The sequence below is a fragment of the Pongo abelii genome, chromosome 8, assembly GCF_028885655.2.
Source record: "Pongo abelii isolate AG06213 chromosome 8, NHGRI_mPonAbe1-v2.0_pri, whole genome shotgun sequence".
In the NCBI taxonomy this organism is placed as follows: domain Eukaryota; kingdom Metazoa; phylum Chordata; class Mammalia; order Primates; family Hominidae; genus Pongo; species Pongo abelii.
Window position 1 is genome coordinate 96718376 of NC_071993.2, and position 8431 is coordinate 96726806.

Below are 8431 nucleotides of genomic sequence, written 5' to 3' on the forward strand. Positions count from 1 at the left end.
TAGGAGTGGTGAGAAAGGGCATACTCGTATTGTGCCAGTTTTCAAAGGGAATGCTTCCAGCTTTTGCCCATTCAGTATGATGTTGGCTGTGGGTTTGTCAGAGATTACTCTTATTATTTTGAGGTATGTTCCTTCAATATCTAGTTTATTGAGAGTTTTTAATGTGAAATGGTGTTGAATTTTATCAAAAGCCTCTGCATGTTTTGAGATAATCATGTGATTTTTGTTTTTAGTTTTATTTAAATGATGATTCACCTTTATTGACCTGCATAGGTTGAACCAATCTTATATCCCAGGGATAAAGCCTATTTGACTACGATAAATTTTTAGATATGCTGCCGCATTTGATTTGCCAGTATTTTGTTGAGGATTTTTGCATCTAGCTTCATCAAGAGTATTGGCATGAAGTTTTCTTTTTGTGTGTGTCTCTGCCAGGTTTTGGTATCAGGATGATGCTGGCCTCATAGAATGAGTTAGGGAGGAGTTCCCCACTCCTCAATATTTTGGAGTAGTCTCAGTAGGAATGGTCCCATCTCTTTGTACATCTTGGTACATCGGTAGGTTATTACTGATTCAATTTTGGAGCCCATTATTGGCCTGTTTAGGGATTCAATTTCTTTCTGGCTCAGTCTTGGGAGAGTGTACGTGTTTAGGAATTTATCAGTTTTATCTAGATCTTCTAGTTTGTGTGCTTAGAGGTGTTCATAATAGATTCTGATGGTTATTTGTATTTCTGTGGAGTCAGTGGCAATATCCCCTTTGTCATTTCTAATTGTGTCTATTTGGATCTTCTCTCTTTTCTTCTTTATTAGTCTAGCTAGTGTTCTATCTATTTTATTAGTTTTTTAAAGAAACCAACTCCTGGGTTTGTTGATCTTTTGATTTGTGTGTGTGTGTGTGTGTGTCTCAATCTCCTTCAGTTCAGCTCTGATTTTGATTATTTCTTGTCTTCTGCTAGCTTTGGGGTTGGTTTGCTCTTGGTTCTCTAGTTAGAGTATGTGCCATATGGTAAGGAGGAAAACATATAATCTATTGTTTTTGGGTGGAGAGCTCTGTAGCTGTCTATGAGGTCTATTTGATCCAGTGCTGAGTTCAGGTCCTGAATATCATTGTTAATTTTCTGCCTCAATGCTCTGTCTGATACTGTCAGTGGTACATTGAAGTCCTCCACTATTAGTTTTTTGGCATCTATATTTCTTTGAAGGTCTCTAAGAAATTGCTTTATAAACCTTTGTGCTCCTGCATTGGATGCATATATATTTAGCATAATTAGGTCTTCTTGTTGAATTCAACCTTTTACCATTATGTAATGCCCTTCTTTGTCTTTTTTTATCTTTGTTGGTTTAAAGTCTGTTTTGTCTGAAATTATGATTGCGACCCCTGCTTTTTCTATTTTCCATTTGCTTGGTAGATTTTTCTCCATTCCTTTATTTTGAGCCTATAGGTGTCATTGCATGTGAGACGAGTCTCTTGAAGACAGTATACCAATGGGTTTTGGTTCTTTATCCAGCTTGCCATTCTGTGTCTTTTAATTGGGGGCACTTAGCCCATTTACATTCAAGGTTAGTAGTGATATATGTGAATTTGATCCTATCATCATGATGTCAGCTGGGTACTATGCAGACTTGTTTAGGTGGTTACTTTATAGTGCTACTGGTCTGTGTACTTAAGTGTGTTTTTTTGGTGGCTGATAATGGTATTTTCTGTCCAGATTTAGGGCTTCCTTCAGGAGCTCTTGTCAGGCAAGTCTGGTGGTAATTAAGTCCCTCAGCATTTGCTTGTCTGAAAAGGATCTTATTTCTCATTTTCTTATGGAGTTTAGTTTGGCCAGATATAAAATTCTTGATTGGAATTCCTTTTCTTTAAGAACGTTGAATATTGGCTGTGAATCTCTTCTGGCTTGTAGTGTTTCTGCTGAGAAGTCTGCTGTTCGCCTGATGGGCTTCCCTTGGTAAATGACCTTTTTCTCTGGCTGCCTTTAATATTTTTTAATTCATTCCAACCTCGGAGAATCTGATGATTATGTGTCTTGAGGATGATTTTCTTGTGAAGTATCTTACTGAGGTTCTCTGCATTTCCTCAATTTGAACGTTGGCCTCTCTAGCTAGATTGGGGAAGTTCTCATGGACAATATCCTGAAATATGTTTTTCAAGTTGCTTACAGTCTCATCTCTTTCAGGGACAACAATGAGTCATAGATTTTATCTTTTTAGGTAATCCCATATTCCTCGGAGGTTTTTGTTTGTTCCTTTTCATTCTTTTTTCTCTATTCTTGCCTGCTTGTCTCTTTTCAGAAAACCAGTCTGAGCTTTGAGATTCTTTTCTCAGCTTGGTTAGTCTGCTGTTAATACTTGTGATTGCATTATGAAATTCTTTCAGTGTGTTTTTTAGCTCAATCAGGTCAGTTACATTCTTTTCTACACTGGCTATTTTGTATGTCAGATCTTATATCGTTTTATTGTGATTCTCAACTTCCTTAGATTAGGTTCAATGTACCCCTGCATCTCAATGGCCTTCATGCCTATCCATATCCTAAATTCTATTTCTGTCATTTTAGCTATCTCAGCCTGGTTCAGAACACTTGAAGTGTTCTGGAGAACACTATCTCTTGCTGGAGAGATAGTGCAGTGGTTTGGAGGAAAGAAGGCACTCTGGCTTTTTGAGTTGTTAGAGTTCTTGCATTGGTTCTTCCTTATCTTTGTGGGCTGATATTTCTTCAGTCTTTGAAGTTAGTGACCTTTGAATGGATTTTTTTTTTCTTTTATACTATTTGATGACCTTGAGTGTTTGATTGTGGTATATGGAGGGGTTAAGACAGCTGGCTTCACTTCTGGAAAATTTTATGGGGCTAACACTCAGCTCCCAACTCCTGGACTGCATGCTCTAATTCTGGGGGGTTTTTATTGGGCCCTGACTTTGTTCTCTGGCTACTTGAGGTTAGAAATCCACTGCATTGTGAGGGGGCAGAGGTGCTCCCAGACCACTAGTCACTATACTCTTATGGGTGGTGTCAAACCAAGCATTTCATAGTGTGGTGGCAGTGGGTCTGTCCTTCTTCCCACGTGTCAGCAGCAGCAGCAGCAGCAGTGGCAGCATGGTGGGGTGCGTGTTCGTCAGCTGTGGCATGTTGCTAGTGGGTGCCTGGGCACCTCCCTCCCTGTGGGTGTTCACCACAGTAGTGGCAGTAGCATGGCTGGGGGTGGGGACTTGGGCCCCTGCTGACAACTGTCACGCTGGTGGTGGTATTAGCCAGGAACAGGGTGCTGCTAGGCCAGGTCTGTGTGTACTCTCTGTGTGTGGCAGACAGGCATGGTCACTCAGGGAAGGGGAAGGTCTGCTGTTCTCTGTGCCAACTTTCACTCCAGGAGCAGTGTTGGCGCTAGAGCAGGTGCTGGTGGAGGTGGGACTGGCTCTCTCTGTGCTCAGCTAGGCTCCGACTGCAATGGTGGTCTGGTGGGAGGACATGGGTGGCGTGCACTCCCACTGCAGCAGTGGAAGGGCACTAGCAGGACAAGGAAGACAAAACCTGCCTGTGCACACATGTGCCAGCAAGGTGATGTGGCGGTTGCTGTGAGCCCTGCAGGAAGCTGCAGTGTGGGGAGGGAGCAGGCAATTTGGTGCATGACCATGGGGGCCACCTCGCTGGAGCTCTCTGCCAGTCAGGCACAGTCTGCCAGTGCAGGAAATATGATGTGGGTCCCCAGGACACCCAGGCTGCCCTGCAAGCAGGCATGGCCACAGCATGCCTGGTCATTCTTATCCACACTAAAATTTGAGAAACACTGCTTTAAAGGTTGTATCAGGTGGTTACTGCTCTGGAACAAAACTGCCCCAAAACTCAGTGACCTAAAGAAATAATCTTTATTTTTCTAGGTTTTAGGTCAACTGGTTATATGATCCAGACTGGGCTCAAAGGAAGGGGAAGGTGGCTCTGCCTAAGGTTTCTCTCATTTTCTCCTTGGATCTGGGGACTAGACCAGGAATGTTCTTCTTATGGTAATAATGGTAGAGAGATAAGAAAGCAGGTAGAAGTATGCAAGTGTTTAGCCTTTTTCCTGTTCAGAGAAAACTGGGGACTCACAAACCTTTTCACAACCTGAGCACAGTCTATCTCTTTGAGTTCAGGCTGATAGTGCTTCTACCAACACAGTTCTCTAGACGTTTGTGGGTTTTCTATATATTTCATTTTCATTCACACTATGTGACAGAGGCCATACGAACATTTTTTTTTAGTTAGTTTCACCTCCCTAGACTTAATTACTCCTATTTTGGTCATGACTGGTTGCTGGGAGATCATCCTCCCTTAGCTTTATGGAAGCCCTTCTGTGCAGCTGAGAAAATGCCTTATTTCTTGCAGATGTCTTAAGGGATGTACAACCAAACTCTTACTTTAATCTTTACTCTGAGGGTATGTCTTACTGCAGTGCCCTTAATCTTTGTCCCCAGGAATTATCTTAATTTGAGAATCTTTTACTGGTTGAAAAGTCTAAATATGAGAATGCATTTTACTTTGAGTAACAGCTTCCTGCATTTCTGAGCCATGTTCCCTCTCAGTTCTGTTTTCAAATTTGCTAGTTCATGCTCGAGTTTATCTCTCTCTTATAGTAACTTTTGCTCATAGACAGCTAAAAACAAGCTGATGCTTCCAATATTCTGTCTGAAGATTTACTTGGACAAATTCAAAAGTTTATTAGATACATTTTCTATCTTCCAAGTTATCATAAATGACAGTTCAATCAAATATTTCACATGTATATAACACAAGCCTCCTGTAAGTTTTCTTACTATGTCTCTAGCCTCCTATAAGTTTTCTAACAATTTTTCCAGCTTTAACACTTTTCTTGCCATGTTCTCAGCCTCTTGCACCATCTAGTTCTAAAGCCAGTGTCTCATAATTTAAGTTTTTGTTACAGCAGCATCCACTTTCCAGCACCAATTTCTGTATCACTTCACTATTGCTGTAACAAACTATCCCCAAACTCAATGCCTAAAATAACAATCAGGCCAGGTGCGGTGGCTCATGTCTGTAATCCCAGCATGTTGGGAGGCCAACCGAGACAGGTGGGTGGCCTGAGTCTGGGAGTTCAAGACCAGCCTGAGCAACGTGGGGAAACCCTGTCTCTACAAAAAATACAAAAATCAGCTGGGCTGGTGGTGTATGCCTGTAGTCCAAGCTACTAAAGATGGTGAGGTGGTAGGATCGCCTGAACCCGAGAGGTCAAGGTTGCAGTGAGCTGTGAACATGCCACTGCACTCCAGCCTGGGTGACAGAGCAAGACCCCCTTCTCAAAAAATAAAGTGAAATAAAATAAAATAAAATAAAATAAAATAAAAGCAGTCATTTATTATGTTTTAATAATAGATGGCTCTGATCTACAGGATAAGAGAATAGATACAGAGGGGTGTGTAGTATTGCTATTAATACAATCTACCACAAAGATTAAGACTTTTTACCTTGGAATGGTAGAGAATACATTTTTATTTGTCTGTTGGATAATGATGTTATTTTCTTTTCACACTTAAAAAAATGCTTTGATTAAACTACTGTTTTCTTCCAAAAAAAATCAATGACAGGTTTTTAAGTCTGCAAAACATCAGTAAATGAAGGAAGCTGCCGCTTTAAAGTTGCAAATCCAAGTTTGAAGCAACCAAGATTTCTACAAGCTCTCACTTCAAAGGGTAGAGAACTGAGCAGGGCAGCTTGATAGAAGAAAGTCTTCTCTTTATTGGCAGAGTCACTCTAGGAGCCAATGTTTTCTGTATTCCAAGGCCCATGGAAGGAACATATAGAGCTTTGAAGTCAGTTGAACTGAAGTCTTTGGGGAAAATTACTCAATAAGGCAGAGGGTGAGAATGCAAAAACTGGAGGTGGTGGGAAGAGCTGAAGACCAGTATGACCTTAGGACCTGGGGCACAGGAGCACCTCTGTATGCCTGCAGGGAGCCTGCAGTTTGCCGCATTCTGCTGTGACTTTATCTTGACGGTACTTATCAAAGGTACATTCTCTTGTTTAGGTATATCTCCTCTACATACAGGGCTCTTCTTTGCTTCCCCTTACAAAAGCTGGTTCTCTCATTGAAATTAGCATTTATTTACTCTTTCATTCAACAAACATCTGAGCAAGTGAAAAAAATATCTGTTGAGGATTCTATCCTTTGGTGCTTTGTGAAAAAGAAAGGAAAGGTTGGGTTCATAACAGCAAGAAGGGTAATAAGTATAATCTACATGATCGAATTAAAAAATCTTGCTCTGCATATTAATTTTGTAAATATGCCAATTGGCTAATATTTGCATACTATGAAATGTTTTTACCAAAATATGACTGGAAAACAAATATGCTCCATTCTTTGTAATGTAGTGAATTAGTCAGGGAAGACTAATTGCTGTAGCAAAATTCCCCAAACTCAGTGGTTTAACATAATCAAAATTTATTTCTTACTCATAACAGAGTCTCGTGTGTATGGGACGCACTACTCCGGGAGGTCATTCAAGAATCTGGGCTCCTTCCATCTTGATGCGTCCCCATATTATATTGTATAGTTCCTTGTAGTTCGCCCTATTTACCTGTCTGATGGTGACGAAGAATATGATGGTTTTAAAATGACCATGTATTATCTGTGACCTTTCTATGTGTGCATACCTCATATGCACTTGCAGAGATCGAAACTTATTTCCTTCCCTTTTAGTGTGGATGTACTTAGTGACTTGCCTCTACTGAATAGAAAAAAAAATGGAAGAACAATCTTTGGAGACTAGATCCTAAAAAGCTTCCTGCTTTCTCTCTCTCTCTCTCTCTTTCTTTGTCTCAGGTTGCTAACTTTGGAGGAAGCCAGCTGCCATGTCACAAGAAGATTCAGGAAGCCATGTGGGGAGGCTCACATCATGAGGAACTGAGGTCTTTGCCAATTACCAGCAAGGAAATGAGGCCTCCCGCCAACAGCCATGTGAGTATCCTACCTTGGAAATGGACCCTCTAACTTTAATCAGCCTTCAAATAACTGCAGCCCCAGTTGATGGGTTGACTGCAACCTTAGGAGAAACCCCGAGCCAAAAACATTGAGGAAAAACACCCCCAGATTCCTATCAGAAATTGTGTTAGATAATAAATGTTTATTGTTTTAAGCTGCTAAGTTTTAGGATGATTTGTTATACAGAAGTAGATAACTAATATAGAGGCAGAAGAGTTACTTTTGGGAGGGTTTTATCATTCTGGGCCTGCAAGAAGCCTAAACTGCTTCCTACCCCTTTGTACTGATGAGAGCTGAGGCACATGGTCACACCTAAGAAGCTAACTGCAAGAGCAGCTGGGAAATACAGTCTAGCCAAGTGCCCAGGAGGAAGGAAACACTTTGATAAATAGCTGGCCAGTCTTGGCCACATTCAGTGAGTTTATATTTGGGAATGTTTGGACCACAACAATCTGGTGACTATTTATTCCAATTCAGACAAGATTCTTAGAGTAAATAGGTAAAGTCTTTGACATAGTTTCTTTTTGAGAATGATGCCAAAAATGGCTGGAGTTTGTCTATGTCTTTGGTTTGTCTAATTTAGTAGTGCTGTCATAACAACAACAGCAGCAGCAGCACCACTACCAACAACTAACATTCATTGAACACCCAGGCATTGTAAGAAGCATTCAATTAATCATCACAACAACAGAGTGAAGTAGGTACAATTGTCTCAATTTTACAAATGGGGACAATGAGACACAGAGAGGTTAGACAACATGCTCAACATTTCAGGAACATCTGTGTAAGCCAGAGATCCAGTTCTTTAGCCTAAGTCTGTATTTCTTTAGGGCATTGGATTTCCTAACCTGTAAGAAGATCAGCAGTGTTAGCAGAGTGTTGAAAGAAGAGATTTAGCTGCTCCAGGACTTTTTTCAGTGGATGGTGCGGGAGGAGCCCTGACCCGCCCTACAGTGTGGAGAAATGCGGGTTGGGGATGCCCTTCACTGTGGGAAGTAGCTTGAAGTTGCTTTAGGCACAGGTGTCATCCTACAAGCAGGTAGGAAGACATAAGGTAGAGCAGTAAAACTCCAATTTGGCTAAATAAATTTATGTTTGTTTTTCCTTAGCACAACTCTAAATAGGTGTGCTTCAGTTTCTTCTTCTGTATACTAGGAATAAAAATACCTTCCAAATGGGCTTGTTATATGACAAACTTGAATGAGATGATATATGCAAAAACATCTGGAATATTTCTGGGTCTACAACCAAAATTTTTTTTTTGGGTATACCAATGCCATTATATTCTACAGAATAGAGGCCATATCTTATTTATCATTATATCCTAAGTGCCTAGTACAGTATCTTGCACAAAGTGATTGCACGATACATTTTTGTTGACGGTACACATGAATAAATGGTACAATGATTTCTTTTTCATTCTTTTTGGGAACGAGGAGCTCAGTCTGAGATGTGCAGTCTAA

At 40.7% G+C, this 8431-nt stretch overlaps 1 long non-coding RNA gene across 2 annotated transcripts in view; it reads left to right on the forward strand.

The window, feature by feature from the left end:
• LOC129048310 (uncharacterized) overlaps window positions 1-8086 on the forward strand; it is a 60588-nt gene extending 52502 nt beyond the window's left edge. For both annotated transcript variants that reach the window (XR_010141593.1, XR_010141592.1), the window contains 2 exons: window positions 6810-6944; window positions 7799-8086. This is a non-coding gene — a long non-coding RNA (uncharacterized LOC129048310). The remainder of the gene's footprint in view (window positions 1-6809; window positions 6945-7798) is intronic.
• The last annotated feature ends 345 nt before the right edge of the window (window positions 8087-8431 follow it).